The sequence below is a fragment of the Sycon ciliatum genome, chromosome 10, assembly GCF_964019385.1.
Source record: "Sycon ciliatum chromosome 10, ocSycCili1.1, whole genome shotgun sequence".
Classification (NCBI taxonomy): Eukaryota; Metazoa; Porifera; class Calcarea; order Leucosolenida; family Sycettidae; genus Sycon; species Sycon ciliatum.
In genome coordinates this window covers 20,333,108-20,349,084 of record NC_088652.1, presented here as the reverse complement: position 1 = coordinate 20,349,084, position 15,977 = coordinate 20,333,108, and the positions used below count along the sequence as shown (strand labels likewise).

Here is a 15,977-nt window from a genome sequence, read left to right as displayed (position 1 = left end):
CTAAAGAACTTGCACAGGGCTGCTGAAAGCTGAAAAATAACCAATCTCACAGTTTGGGGCTTTTTACCCGTGAATCTTCACTTTGCGACTAAACTATTCACAGCAGTGCCACATTTTCTGGGTCACTGAATGTAGGTGCGAGCGCCCTACAAGCAAACCAAAAATCAAATCAATGGGACCACTGACATTACAGCTGGGTCATGTTATAGAGAGGTACATTGAAATTCAAAAGTCAGCACAAATGGTCAAAATCCGACATTTTCTCACCTTCCTGCCCGTTCACAGCTCAGAAAATGACAATGACCAGCCTCATCTCGTTGTGCAGCTGGACATAGACAAGTGCACCAAGAAAAAGAGCCACATTTCTCCAAAGAACTTGCCCAGGGCTGCTGAAAGCTGAAAAATAACCAATCTCACAGTTCGGGGCTTTTTACCCGTGAATCTTCACTTTGCGACTAAACTATTCACAGCAGTGCCACATTTTCTGGGTCACTGCATGAAGGTGCCAGCGCCCTACAAGCAAACCAAAAATCAAATCAATGCGACCACTGACATTACAGCTGGGTCATGTTATAGAGAGGTACATTGAAATTCAAAGGTCAGCACAAATGGTCAAAATCCGACATTTTCTCACCTTCCTGCCCGTTCACAGCTCAGAAAATGACAATGACCAGCCTCATCTCGTTGTGCTGCTGGACATAGACAAGTGCACCAAGAAAAAGAGCCACATTTCTCTAAAGAACTTGCACAGGGCTGCTGAAAGCTGAAAAATAACCAATCTCACAGTTTGGGGCTTTTTACCCGTGAATCTTCACTTTGCGACTAAACTATTCACAGCAGTGCCAAATTTTTTGGGTCACTGAATGTGGGTGCCAGCGCCCTATAAGCAAACCAAAAATCAAATCAATGCGACCACTGACATTACAGCTGGGGCATGTTTTAGAGAGGAACATTGAAATTCAAAGGTCAGCACAAATGGTCAAAATCCGACATTTTCTCACCTTCCTGCCCGTTCACAGCTCAGAAAATGACAATGACCAGCCTCATCTTGTTGTGCAGCTGGACATAGACAAGTGCACGAAGAAAAAGAGCGACATTTCTTTAAAGAACTTGCCTAGGGCTGCTTAAAGCTGAAAAATAACCAATCTCACAGTTTGGGGCTTTTCACCCGTGAATCTTAACTTTGCGACTAAACTATTCACAGCAGGGCCACATTTTTTGGGTGACTGAATGTGGGTGCCATCGCCCTACAAGACAACCAAAAGTCCAATCAATGCGACCACTGACATTACAGTTGGGTCAAGTTATAGAGGTACATTGAAATTCAAAGGTCAGCACAAATGGTCAAAATCCGACATTTTCTCACCTTCCTGCCCGTTCACAGCTCAGAAAATGACAATGACCAGCCTCATCTCGTTATGCTGCTGGACATAGACAAGTGCACCAAGAAAAAGAGCCACATTTCTCTAAAGAACTTACACAGGGCTGCTGAAAGCTGAAAAATAACCAATCTCACAGTTTGGGGCTTTTTACCCGTGAATCTTCACTTTGCGACTAAACTATTCACAGCAGTGCCACATTTTCTGGGTCACTGAATGTGGGTGCCAGCGCCCTACAAGCAAACCAAAAATCAAATCAATGCGACCACTGACATTACAGTTGGGTGAAGTTATAGAGAGGTACATTGAAATTCAAAGGTCAGCACAAATGGTCAAAATCCGACATTTTCTCACCTTCCTGCCCGTTCACAGCTCAGAAAATGACAATGACCAGCCTCATCTCGTTGTGCAGCTGGACATAGACAAGTGCACCAAGAAAAAGAGCCACATTTCTCTAAAGAATTTGCACAGGGCTGCTTAAAGCTGAAAAATAACCAATCTCACAGTTTGGGGCTTTTTACCCGTGAATCTTCACTTTGCGACTAAACTATTCACAGCAGTGCCACATTTTCTGGGTCACTGAATGTAGGTGCGAGCGCCCTACAAGCAATGCAAAAATCAAATCAACGCGAACACTTACATTACAGCTGGGTCATGTTATAGAGAGGTACATTGAAATTCAAAGGTCAGCACAAATGGTCAAAATCCGACATTTTCTCACCTTCCTGCCCGTTTACAGCTCAGAAAATGACAATGACCAGCCTCATCTCGTTGTGCAGCTGGACATAGACAAGTGCACCAAGAAAAAGAGCCACATTTCTCCAAAGAACTTGCCCAGGGCTGCTGAAAGCTGAAAAATTACCAATCTCACAGTTTGGGGCTTTTTACCCGTGAATCTTCACTTTGCGACTAAACTATTCACAGCAGTGCCACATTTTCAGGATCAATGAATGAAGGTGCCAGCGCCCTACAAGCAAACCAAAAATCAAATCAATGCGACCACTGACATTACAGCTGGGTCATGTTATAGAGAGGTACATTGAAATTCAAAGGTCAGCACAAATGGTCAAAATCCGACATTTTCTCACCTTCCTGCCCGTTCACAGCTCAGAAAATGACAGTGACCAGCCTCATCTCGCTATGCAGCTGGACATAGACAAGTGCACCAAGAAAAAGAGCCACATTTCTCTAAAGAACTTGCACAGGGCTGCTGAAAGCTGAAAAATAACTAATCTCACAGTTTGGGGCTTTTTACCCGTGAATCTTCACTTTGCGACTAAACTATTCACAGCAGTGCCACATTTTCTGGGTCACTGAATGTAGGTGCGAGCGCCCTACAAGCAAACCAAAAATCAAATCAATGGGACCACTGACATTACAGCTGGGTCATGTTATAGAGAGGTACATTGAAATTCAAAGGTCAGCACAAATGGTCAAAATCCGACATTTTCTCACCTTCCTGCCCGTTCACAGCTCAGAAAATGACAATGACCAGCCTCATCTCGTTGTGCAGCTGGACATAGACAAGTGCACCAAGAAAAAGAGCCACATTTCTCTAAAGAACTTGCCTAGGGCTGCTTAAAGCTGAAAAATAACCAATCTCACAGTTTGGGGCTTTTTACCCGTGAATCTTAACTTTGCGACTAAACTATTCACAGCAGTGCCACATTTTCTGGGTGACTGAATGTGGGTGCCAGCGCCCTACAAGACAACCAAAAGTCCAATCCATGCGACCACTGACATTACAGTTGGGTCAAGTTATGGAGAGGTACATTGAAATTCAAAGGTCAGCCCAAATGGTCAATATCCGACATTTTCTCACCTTCCTGCCCGTTCACAGCTCAGAAAATGACAATGACCAGCCTCATCTCGCTATGCAGCTGGACATAGAAAAGTGCACCAAGAAAAAGAGCCACATTTCTCTAAAGAACTTGCACAGGGCTGCTGAAAACTGAAAAATAACCAATCTCACAGTTTGGGGCTTTTTACCCGTGAATCTTCACTTTGCGACTAAACTATTCACAGCAGTGCCACATTTTCTGGGTCACTGAATGAAGGTGCCAGCGCCCTACAGGCAAACCAAAAATCAAATCAATGGGACCACTGACATTACAGCTGGGTCATGTTTTAGAGAGGTTCATTGAAATTCAAAGGTCAGCACAAATGGTCAAAATCCGACATTTTCTCACCTTCCTGCCCGTTCACAGCTCAGAAAATGACAATGACCAGCCTCATCTTGTTGTGCAGCTGGACATAGACAAGTGCACGAAGAAAAAGAGCCACATTTCTCTAAAAAATTGCCTACAGTCCATTTCAAAACTATAGACGCGTATCTAGGCAAAAACCGTTATGCCAGCATCTATACCACATAAAATCTGTGATCACTTTGTGCATAAATGTTTCCAAATTGGGCGTCTGTTATCCAATCGTTTAGAAACTATTATGAGAGTAATTGTGGAGCGATCCTGAGCAATATTCCGAAAACTATTCTCAAAAAGTTCCAGCCAAATTTGAAATATTTCAAAAACCCTACGCGTCTATAGTTTTGAAATGCACTGTAGGGCTGCTTAAAGCTGAAAAATAACCAATCTCACAGTTTGGGGCTTTTCACCCGTGAATCTTAACTTTGCGACTAAACTATTCACAGCAGTGCCACATTTTTTGGGTGACTGAATGTGGGTGCCAAAAGTCCAATCCATGCGACCACAGACATTACAGTTGGGTCAAGTTATAGAGGTACATTGAAATTCAAAGGTCAGCACAAATGGTCAAAATCCGACATTTTCTCACCTTCCTGCCCGTTCACAGCTCAGAAAATGACAATGACCAGCCTCATCTTGTTGTGCTGCCGGACATAGACAAGTGCACCAAGAAAAAGAGCCACATTTCTCTAAAGAACTTGCACAGGGCTGCTGAAAGCTGAAAAATAACCAATCTCACAGTTTGGGGCTTTTTACCCGTGAATCTTCACTTTGCGACTAAACTATTCACAGCAGTGCCACATTTTCTGGGTCACTGAGTGTGGGTGCCAGCGCCCTACAAGCAAACCAAAAATCAAATCAATGCGACCACTGACATTACAGTTGGGTGAAGTTATAGAGAGGTACATTGAAATTCAAAGGTCAGCACAAATGGTCAAAATCCGACATTTTCTCACCTTCCTGCCCGTTCACAGCTCAGAAAATGACAATGACCAGCCTCATCTCGTTGTGCAGCTGGACATAGACAAGTGCACCAAGAAAAAGAGGCACATTTCTCTAAAGAACTTGCACAGGGCTGCTTAAAGCTGAAAAATAACCAATCTCACAGTTTGGGGCTTTTTACCCGTGAATCTTCACTTTGCGACTAAACTATTCCCAGCAGTGCCACATTTTTTGGGTCACTGAATGTAGGTGCGAGCGCCCTACAAGCAATGCAAAAATCAAATCAACGCGAACACTTACATTACAGCTGGGTCATGTTATAGAGAGGTACATTGAAATTCAAAGGTCAACACAAATGGTCAAAATCCGACATTTTCTCACCTTCCTGCCCGTACACAGCTCAGAAAATGACAATGACCAGCCTCATCTCGTTGTGCAGCTGGACATAGACAAGTGTCATGAATGTCACCACATCATGAAGACTACTTACGATGTCCAACGACGACTCTGATTACCCAGCTGATGGCACGCGTACATTGTGAATCCGAGTATTCCCAATGTCGCCTCCATCTGATCATATAATTATACTCTCCTGCATGTTTGTCTCTGCTGCTCATCACAAACTACTTGAATCTGAACTTGTTTTCTTCTTCTCTGAATGCACTCGTTGCTAGCTGCCGAGATTTGTTTTCTTGTAGTTGCATCATTGCATTCCGCATGATCCGCGCTTGCATGATGCACGCACGCACACACACACATACGGTGGTGGTTGGCAAGTTTTGATTATGGTTGAAGGTGAAGTTTTTAGAAAGGAAACTGTGGTATGAGAATGAGTCTGATGAGTCTGTCTTCCCCTACCGTTCTCGACATGGTGCTGTAGAGACCAGGATTTGGAACCAACGCGTCCAACAACTTTCGTTTTTTTACGATGGACGGAGAGGTTGAACAGACAACAACGAACGATGGAGAGGAGTCCTTGGATCAGACGACTGAGAAGCAAAGCACATCTCACGTCCTGGACCAAGTGGTTTACAACGACCTAGTCAAGAAGCGAGGCAGGGCCAAGGGAAGGGTGACGCGAGTAAGGAGGAGGATCGAACATGAACTCCGTAAAACGGAGGAGAAATTCGTTAGTCTGTTGTCACTTCAGAGTGATGTTGAGAAAATCCTACCCTTGATTGACACAGTGAACGACCTGTCCGAGCAGATTGGTACCCTGCTGGAGAACTGCGAGGCAGACGAGCGTGTGGAAGACGCACTAATTGATTTGGAAGCCTGGGATGATGGCTTTGACCACGAATGCACAAGTGTGTCGGACGCACGTGCACTACTCGACTATAGAGGGGTAGGGACACATTCACCAGTGGTGACGGAGCTTGCTGCAGAGGCAGCAACACCCCAGAAGGCCACCCGGCACGATACAACACAGGAGGTAGTGGTCGTGGACAGTGATGGGACGGACAGGCCCACGGGCGAACTGCTGGAATCAAAGGAATTGCCGGCAACAGGCACGGGCGACACGGAATCTGCTGCAGGCAGACTGGACAGCCCTAGCACGGGTGTGGAGGCAAGGCGTAGCACAATGTCCACAGGCACGGACATCAGTGCTACTACTCAGAACCCTGTGGCTCAGGCTCAGCATACGGATACAACACAGGCCCAGCCAACTGTCCCGACACCAACCAATTCCCCGGACATGATACAGGCCATGGCATTAGCGGCAGCCCACGCTGCAACCGCGGCAGCTGGCCTCAGTACTGCCCCACAGCCATCACGCCTCAACGTCCAGCTGCCAAAGCTGACTCTACCGTCCTTTTCTGGCAAGGTGATTGAGTGGCCAGAGTTTTGGGAGCGATTCCAGTCTTCCATCGACAACCAGCCCATTGCGGATGTCAGCAAGTTCTCATACCTGAAATCTTGCCTTTCCGGCGATGCGGCGAAGGCCATAGCGGGCATCTCATTGACAAGTGCAAACTATACCACCGTCAAGGATCTGTTGAAGACGAAGTATGGTTCAGCGGAGATCATCATTGCATCCCTGTACAGCCGTTTGGAAGCACTACCGGCACCACCCAACAGGCCCATGGAGATCCATCGAAGTTTCGAAACTGTGGAGTGTCTCCTTCGACAGCTGGAAACACAGGGAGAGAAGTTGGCAGATCAACGTCTCCTGTGCCAAAAGCTGTGGGGCAAGGTTCCACTCGAGGTTGCCACCAAGTTTGAGGAGTGGCGTGGTATCAGCAACGCCGGCCAGCCCTGGAAACTAACCACTCTACGAGAGTATATGGCCAAGTACACAACTCTACAAGAGCAACTCCGCCAGCGGACTGGCCAAGGCCCTCCGAACAAACCTGACGCTGTTGGAGTGCAGCCAAAGCAACTCTTTAGCACAGCGGATGCACTGGCAGCTCACCCTGATACCCAAGGACGACCACAACGTTCCCGTCGTGGTTGCATATTCTGCGATGGCCAACATATGGACAACGATTGCTCACGCTACACATCTTCTGCTGCCAGGAAACAACGATTAATGGAGCTACGTCGTTGCTTTATTTGCTTGGGTTCCGGTCACCGCAGCCAGGAATGTTACCGACGGCAAACACAGACCTGCCGGATGTGCAAGCACCCAAGTCACCATCACCATACCATCTGCTCGCAGAGTCGCCAGCCATCTGGTGTAGGTTCGCATTCCACCCGACGAGCTGACGGTTCATCTTCCACGGCAGCGGTGGCAGCTTCTGACACTACAACCGCTACGTGCACACCCACTCAGGTTCCAGGTCAGGCAGTTGCTTCGGACCAGACAGTTGCTTCGGACCAGTCATCGTGTCTCCTGCAAGCAACAGGATCAACTGTCACACTCCAAACCGCCACAACGAATGTGCAAGGCAACAATGGTACAATCACCACCGCTCGCGTTCTTCTTGATTCAGGCAGCCATCGCACGTACTTCACGGAGGCTTTGGCAAGGCAGCTCTCCCTGCGCCATACTCGCCATGAATGGCTGTCCGTGTCAACCTTTGGTGCCACCAAACACCACACAGCACAGGTACCGATCTCCGACCTGTTCATTCATCTCAAGGATGGTACAACGAAGGCCATCGAAGGCAGCGTCTTACCGCACATCACAAACCCGGTTCTCCGTCCTGCGGTTGCACACCCCGACATCACGACCTTGCAGCAACTGCAACACGACAACCAGTTAGCTGATGCGATTAACGCCGAAGATGAACGGCTAAAGATCGACATACTCATTGGGTCTGATTATCTGTGGGACTTCGTGCAGGGCCATGTGCAACCTCTACCATCAGGCCTCAACCTTCTGCCAACCTCCCTCGGCTACGTGGTCACCGGCAAGACGGACACCTCTCCCACCACTGCCCTACCGGCAACCACTCTGATCGCAGCCGCAGCCGACGTTTCACACGAGGAGGTTCTGCCTCTTAAGCAGTCCATTCCGGATTTGTGGAGCCTCGAAACGCTTGGGATAGAGCACCCGTCTCCCGTGAAAGACGATGACGTAGCCTTGCAACATTTCCACTCAACAGTGGAGTGCACCGATAATCGCTACATCGTTCGCTGGCCATGGAACGGCCAGCAGCAGTTTCTCCCGGACAACTACGGATTGACGTTGGGCCGGTTCCGGACTCTATCGCGGCGGCTAAGCACCGACTCGTCACTACTTGAGCAGTATGACAAGGTGATCCAGCAGCAAGCCGACATGGGCATCATTGAGCAGATGACACCGGATTCTGTCACTGGTCCGCAACTCCATTATCTACCCCACCAGCCAGTTCTAACTCCAACGAAGACGACGACCAAGTTGCGTGTCGTTTATGATGCCTCGGCCAAGGCACGGCGTCACAACAAGAGCTTGAACAACTGTCTGCTACGTGGACCCGTGTTGCTCCCCAACCTTGCCGGAGTTCTTATGCGACTCCGCATCACACCCATTCTGCTGGTAGCCGATATCGAGAAGGCATTCTTGCAACTTGACATCTGGCCGCCAGACCGGGACGTGACACGCTTCCTATGGTATCGCGATCCAACTAATCCCACAGCAACTCCGGACAACATCGCGGTCTATCGGTTTCGGAGAGTACCGTTCGGCATCGTGAGCAGTCCATTTCTGCTAGCGGCAACAATCCAACACCATCTAGCAAATGATGAAGATGCGGATGTCGGTCGCTTAGTGTCCCGCAATATCTACGTGGATAACGTATTCATCGGTGTCGACACCCCGGAAGAAGGGTACGATATGTGCAACCGAACTACATCCGTATTCTCTCGCTCGTCCATGCGGCTACGTGAGTGGGCATCTAACAACAGCCACGCTACGACAGCTATGGATGCCAAGGAAAGGGCACAGGGCGACAGTGTCAACGTTCTTGGAATCACGTGGCACACCAAGGATGACAGTCTACAGCTCGCTTGTCCTCGAACCCAACCCAGCACCGACCCGGTTTGGACTAAGCGCGCTGTCCTGAAGTATGCTGCATCATTGTACGATCCATTGGGACTGGTTGCTCCGGTCACATTTCGTATCAAGGTCTTCTTACGCTCTCTGTGGCAAGCTGGTATGGACTGGGACACTGTCTTGACTGGACACCTACTGGACACCTGGCTGACCCTCCATGCAGCCTCGAGCGAGGTCAGCTCGTTATCGTTCCCCAGGCAAATCAACCCAATTGCTAATGGAACCGATGCTACCTACCAGCTACACGTCTTCACCGATGCGTCACAACTGGGCTTTGCAACTGTGGTCTACCTCCGCACAACCATAGCCATGATGACAACCTGTGAGCTCCTCTTCGGCAAGACACGTCTTGCACCGCTGAAGTCCAAGGACGGCAAGCCTAACGGTCTCACCCTGCCACGGCTGGAACTACTTGGCGTGACGATTGGTTCACGGGCAGCCCGATTCTGCAAAGATGAACTCGACCTCCCACTTACCAGCATCACCCTATGGACGGACGCGCGTTGTGTTCTGCATTGGATCAAATCATCCAAGCCACTGTCCGTATTCGTGGCCAACCGTGTGTCAGAGATTCGTACTTGCGGCGAGTTCTTGTCCTTCCGCCATGTTCCTGGAGAGTGCAACCCTGCTGATGTCGCTAGCCGAGGCGGTTTGGTGGCCGATCTTCAGGAGTCATGGTGGCACGGTCCGGACTGGTTACGTACCACATCAGATCACTGGCCAGACGAGGACCTCACACTCTCAGCTGACGAATCCGACCTAGCCAGCAAGGAGGAGCAAGCACCAACGCTTCATACCGCAAGCCTGGTGACTGGTGGCAGCGATCGTGCTACTGACCAACCTAGTCCACACACCATTCCATCTGGTCTCGGCAGCGTGCTTACGAGAGCAAGCAGTTTGAGGAAGGTCCTGAGAATCACTGCTCTGTGCATGAAGTTCCTGAAGAAACTGCGTCCCAACTCACCACGTCTCTCTCAGATCAGCAACAGCTACGGCATCGTGTCACAAGACATACAGGCTGCGCGAGATTGGTGGACTCGAATGGTACAACGCGAGGCCTTCCCTGACATCTTCAAAGCTATCAAGACCAATGCCAAGCACAGTTCAGTTGCTAACCTTGGTGTTGTGATCGACGACAACGGCATACTGCGATGCGCCGGAAGACTGAGCAACGCTGAACTACCAACTGACCAGAAACTACCGAAGCTGCTACCAACGTATCACGCGTTCACGAAGCATGTCATCAGCGAAGTCCATGGACGGCTTCTGCATGCAGGTGTTCGACACACCCTGGCCCAGACAAGGCAAGAGTTCTGGATCATACGTGGCCGTGCTATCGTTCGCCGTATCCTGGATCAGTGCTCGGTTTGCCGAAGACACGAAGGGCGTCCGTTCAAGTTGCCGTCCATGCCCCCATGGCCCAAGGAACGGATTACCAGAGCACTTCCATTCACGTACGTGGGTCTTGACTACCTCGGACCGCTATTGATCCGCACCGGCACGGAGAAAGGCAAGGTATGGATCAACCTAGTAACCTGCCTAACCACACGAGCTGTACACCTGGACATAGTCTCTGGCCTATCTGCAGCAGCCTTCTTGAACAGCATGAGACGGTTCGCAGCGAGACGAGGCAAGCCAAAGTCTATTGTGTGTGACAACGCACCCCAGTTCAAGTTGGTACGCTCTGTCCTGGACGATCATCTGAAGCTGATTCTTGCCAACCCAGACCTGCTATCGTATCTCTCAACGGAGAATATCGAATGGAGCTTCACAACAGAGTTTGCGCCATGGAAGGGCGGTGTGTACGAGAGGCTGGTGAGCATTGTCAAGAGAGCCTTGAGGAAGAGTCTTGGAAGGTGCCTCCTGACTCTAGACCAGCTCGCAACCCTGACAGCCGAAGTGGAAGGCATGATCAATACGAGGCCGCTCACATATGTTGACGACGACGATGTGTCCTCATTCTCACCCCTGACACCGTCACATTTCCTCTGTGGAGGAAGAACGGCAACCGGTTTTCAGACGGACAGCGACGAGGAGGACGGTCCGGAGACACCAGCAGCCAAGGTCACGAGGATGTGGAAACGGCAACAGATACAACTGGATGTAGCATGGAAGGTGTGGGAAGATGAATACCTCCCTGCTCTGCGCGAAGCATCAATGAGTCAACACCGACAGTCACGGAGTAGCATCTCTCGGACACCAACAGTCGGAGAAGTGGTCGTAATCCAAGAGACCGGCCAGCCACGTGGAAGTTGGAGACTCGGCAGAGTGGTAGAAATCTTACCTGGAGTCGATGGCCAAGTCAGAGCTGTCAAGCTGAAGACGGCTAAATCGAAGGCAGTGTTGTCGAGACCGATCAGCAAGCTCTATCCGCTCGAGCTGCACGTTGTGGATGACGTCGGAGCAGTGGAGGCTGGTGATATGGAACACCGCCCGGCACCGGCGACGGCTATGGAACAGGCAATGGCGGACGAAGCTGCTCCAACCATGTTCCAGCCTAGGCGGGCAAATCGCAAAGCAGCAGAGAAGGCCCGTGAGCGTATCGCAGAGTGGGTAAGATAACTTTCGTTGTCGGGAATGTCATGAATGTCACCACATCATGAAGACTACTTACGATGTCCAACGACGACTCTGATTACCCAGCTGATGGCACGCGTACATTGTGAATCCGAGTATTCCCAATGTCGCCTCCATCTCATCATATAATTATACTCTCCTGCATGTTTGTCTCTGCTGCTCATCACAAACTACTTGAATCTGAACTTGTTTTCTTCTTCTCTGAATGCACTCGTTGCTAGCTGCCGAGATTTGTTTTCTTGTAGTTGCATCATTGCATTCCGCATGATCCGCGCTTGCATGATGCACGCACGCACACACACACATACGGTGGTGGTTGGCAAGTTTTGATTATGGTTGAAGGTGAAGTTTTTAGAAAGGAAACTGTGGTATGAGAATGAGTCTGATGAGTCTGTCTTCCCCTACCGTTCTCGACAACAAGTGCACCAAGAAAAAGAGCCACATTTCTCTAAAGAACTTGCACAGGGCTGCTGAAAGCTGAAAAATAACCAATCTCACAGTTTGGGGCTTTTTACCCGTGAATCTTCACTTTGCGACTAAACTATTCACAGCAGTGCCACATTTTCTGGGTCACTGAATGTGGGTGCCAGCGCCCTACAAGCAAACCAAAAATCAAATCAATGCGACCACTGACATTACAGTTGGGTGAAGTTATAGAGAGGTACATTGAAATTCAAAGGTCAGCACAAATGGTCAAAATCCGACATTTTCTCACCTTCCTGCCCGTTCACAGCTCAGAAAATGACAATGACCAGCCTCATCTCGTTGTGCAGCTGGACATAGACAAGTGCACCAAGAAAAAGAGCCACATTTCTCCAAAGAACTTGCCCAGGGCTGCTGAAAGCTGAAAAATAACCAATCTCACAGTTCGGGGCTTTTTACCCGTGAATCTTCACTTTGCGACTAAACTATTCACAGCAGTGCCACATTTTCTGGGTCACTGCATGAAGGTGCCAGTGCCCTACAAGCAAACCAAAAATCAAATCAATGCGACCACTGACATTACAGCTGGGTCATGTTATAGAGAGGTACATTGAAATTCAAAGGTCAGCACAAATGGTCAAAATCCGACATTTTCTCACCTTCCTGCCCGTTCACAGCTCAGAAAATGACAATGACCAGCCTCATCTCGCTATGCAGCTGGACATAGACAAGTGCACCAAGAAAAAGAGCCACATTTCTCTAAAGAACTTGCACAGGGCTGCTGAAAGCTGAAAAATAACCAATCTCACAGTTTGGGGCTTTTTACCCGTGAATCTTCACTTTGCGACTACACTTTTCACAGCAGTGCCACATTTTCTGGGTCACTGAATGAAGGTGCCAGCGCCCTACAAGCAAACCAAAAATCAAATCAATGGGACCACTGACATTACAGCTGGGTCATGTTATAGAGAGGTTCATTGAAATTCAAATGTCAGCACAAATGGTCAAAATGCGACACTTTCTCACCTTCCTGCCCGTTCACAGCTCAGAAAATGACAATGACCAGCCTCATCTCGCTGTGCAGCTGGACATAGACAAGTGCACCAAGAAAAAGAGCCACATTTCTCCAAAAAATTGCCCAGGGCTGCTGAAAGCTGAAAAATAACCAATCTCACAGTTTGGGGCTTTTTACCCGTGAATCTTCACTTTGCGAAGAAACTATTCACAGCAGTGCCACATTTTCTGGGTCACTGAATGTGGATGCCAGCGCTCTACAAGCAAACCAAAAATCAAAATCAACGCGACCACTTACATTACAGCTGGGTCATGTTATAGAGAGGTACATTGAAATTCAAAGGTCAGCACAAATGGTCAAAATCCGACATTTTCTCACCTTCCTGCCCGTTCACAGCTCACAAAATGACAATGACCAGCCTCATCTCGTTATGCAGCTGGACATAGGCAAGTGCACCAAGAAAAAGAGCCACATTTCTCCAAAGAACTTGCCCAGGGCTGCTGAAAGCTGAAAAATAACCAATCTCACAGTTTAGGACTTTTTACCCGTGAATCTTCACTTTGCGACTAAACTATTCACAGCAGTGCCAAATTGTTTGGGTCACTGAATGTGGGTGCCAGCGCCCTACAAGCAAACCAAAAATCAAATCAATGCGACCACTGACATTACAGCTGGGGCATGTTATAGAGAGGTACATTGAAATTCAAAGGTCAGCGCAAATGGTCAAAATCCGACATTTTCTCACCTTCCTGCCCGTTCACAGCTCAGAAAATGACAATGACCAGCCTCATCTCGCTGTGCAGCTGGACATAGACAAGTGCACCAAGAAAAAGAGCCACATTTCTCCAAAGAACTTGCCCAGGGCTGCTGAAAGCTGAAAAATACCCAATCTCACAGTTTGGGGCTTTTTACCCGTGAATCTTCACTTTGCGACTAAACTATTCACAGCAGTGCCACATTTTCTGGGTCACTGAATGAAGGTGCCAGCGCCCTACAAGCAAACCAAAAATCAAATCAATGCGACCACTGACATTACAGCTGGGTCATGTTATAGAGAGGCACATTGAAATTCAAAGGTCAGCACAAATGGTCAAAATCCGACATTTTCTCACCTTCCTGCCCGTTCACAGCTCAGAAAATGACAACGACCAGCCTCATCTCGTTGTGCAGCTGGACATAGACAAGTGCACCAAGAAAAAGAGCCACATTTCTCTAAAGAACTTGCCTAGGGCTGCTTAAAGCTGAAAAATAACCAATCTCACAGTTTGGGGCTTTTTACCCATGAATCTTAACTTTGCGACTAAACTATTCACAGCAGTGCCACATTTTCTGGGTGACTGAATGTGGGTGCCAGCGCCCTACAAGACAACCAAAAGTCCAATCAATGCGACCACTGACATTACAGTTGGGTGAAGTTATAGAGAGGGACATTGAAATTCAACGGTCAGCACAAATGGTCAAAATCCGACATTTTCTCACCTTCCTGCCCGTTCACAGCTCAGAAAATGACAATGACCAGCCTCATCTTTTTATGCAGCTGGACCTAGACAGGTGCACCAAGAAAAAGAGCCACATTTCTCTAAAGAACTTGCACAGGGCTGCTGAAAGCTGAAAAATAACCAATCTCACAGTTTGGGGCTTTTTACCCGTGAATCTTCACTTTGCGACTAAACTATTCACAGCAGTGCCACATTTTCTGGGTCACGGAATGTAGGTGCCAGCGCCCTACAAGCACACCAAAAATCAAATCAATGGGACCACTGATATTACAGCTGGGTCATGTTATAGAGAGGTTCATTGAAATTCAAATGTCAGCACAAATGGTCAAAATGCGACATTTTCTCACCTTCCTGCCCGTTCACAGCTCACAAAATGACAATGACCAGCCTCATCTCGTTATGCAGCTGGACATAGGCAAGTGCACCAAGAAAAAGAGCCACATTTCTCCAAAGAACTTGCCCAGGGCTGCTGAAAGCTGAAAAATAACCAATCTCACAGTTTAGGACTTTTTATCCGTGAATCTTCACTTTGCGACTAAACTATTCACAGCAGTGCCAAATTGTTTGGGTCACTGAATGTGGGTGCCAGCGCCCTACAAGCAAACCAAAAATCAAATCAATGCGACCACTGACATTACAGCTGGGGCATGTTATAGAGAGGTACATTGAAATTCAAAGGTCAGCGCAAATGGTCAAAATCCGACATTTTCTCACCTTCCTGCCCGTTCACAGCTCAGAAAATGACAATGACCAGCCTCATCTCGCTGTGCAGCTGGACATAGACAAGTGCACCAAGAAAAAGAGCCACATTTCTCCAAAGAACTTGCCCAGGGCTGCTGAAAGCTGAAAAATAACCAATCTCACAGTTTGGGGCTTTTTACCTGTGAATCTTCACTTTGCGACTAAACTATTCACAGCAGTGCCACATTTTCTGGGTCACTGGATGAAGGTGCCAGCGCCCTACAAGCAAACCAAAAATCAAATCAATGCGACCACTGACATTACAGCTGGGTCATGTTATAGAGAGGTACATTGAAATTCAAAGGTCAGCACAAATGGTCAAAATCCGACATTTTCTCACCTTCCTGCCCGTTCACAGCTCAGAAAATGACAATGACCAGCCTCATCTCGTTGTGCAGCTGGACATAGACAAGTGCACCAAGAAAAAGAGCCACATTTCTCTAAAGAACTTGCCTAGGGCTGCTTAAAGCTGAAAAACAACCAATCTCACAGTTTGGGGCTTTTTACCCGTGAATCTTAACTTTGCGACTAAACTATTCACAGCAGTGCCACATTTTCTGGGTGACTGAATGTGGGTGCCAGCGCCCTACAAGACAACCAAAAGTCCAATCAATGCGACCACTGACATTACAGTTGGGTCAAGTTATAGAGAGGGACATTGAAATTCAACGGTCAGCACAAATGGTCAAAATCCGACATTTTCTCACCTTCCTGCCCGTTCAC

The 15,977-nt window shown here is 48.2% G+C and overlaps 1 long non-coding RNA gene across 1 annotated transcript in view; it reads right to left on the bottom strand.

Annotated features, from left to right (window-relative positions):
- Positions 1 to 998: 998 nt before the first annotated feature.
- Positions 999 to 15,977, bottom strand: part of LOC135825882 (uncharacterized) — a 38,120-nt gene continuing 23,141 nt past the window's right edge. Inside the window, exons 3-4 of the long non-coding RNA XR_010555160.1 lie at positions 3,569 to 3,626; positions 999 to 1,059 (exon numbers count right to left, since the gene is read on the bottom strand). This is a non-coding gene — a long non-coding RNA (uncharacterized LOC135825882). The remainder of the gene's footprint in view (positions 1,060 to 3,568; positions 3,627 to 15,977) is intronic.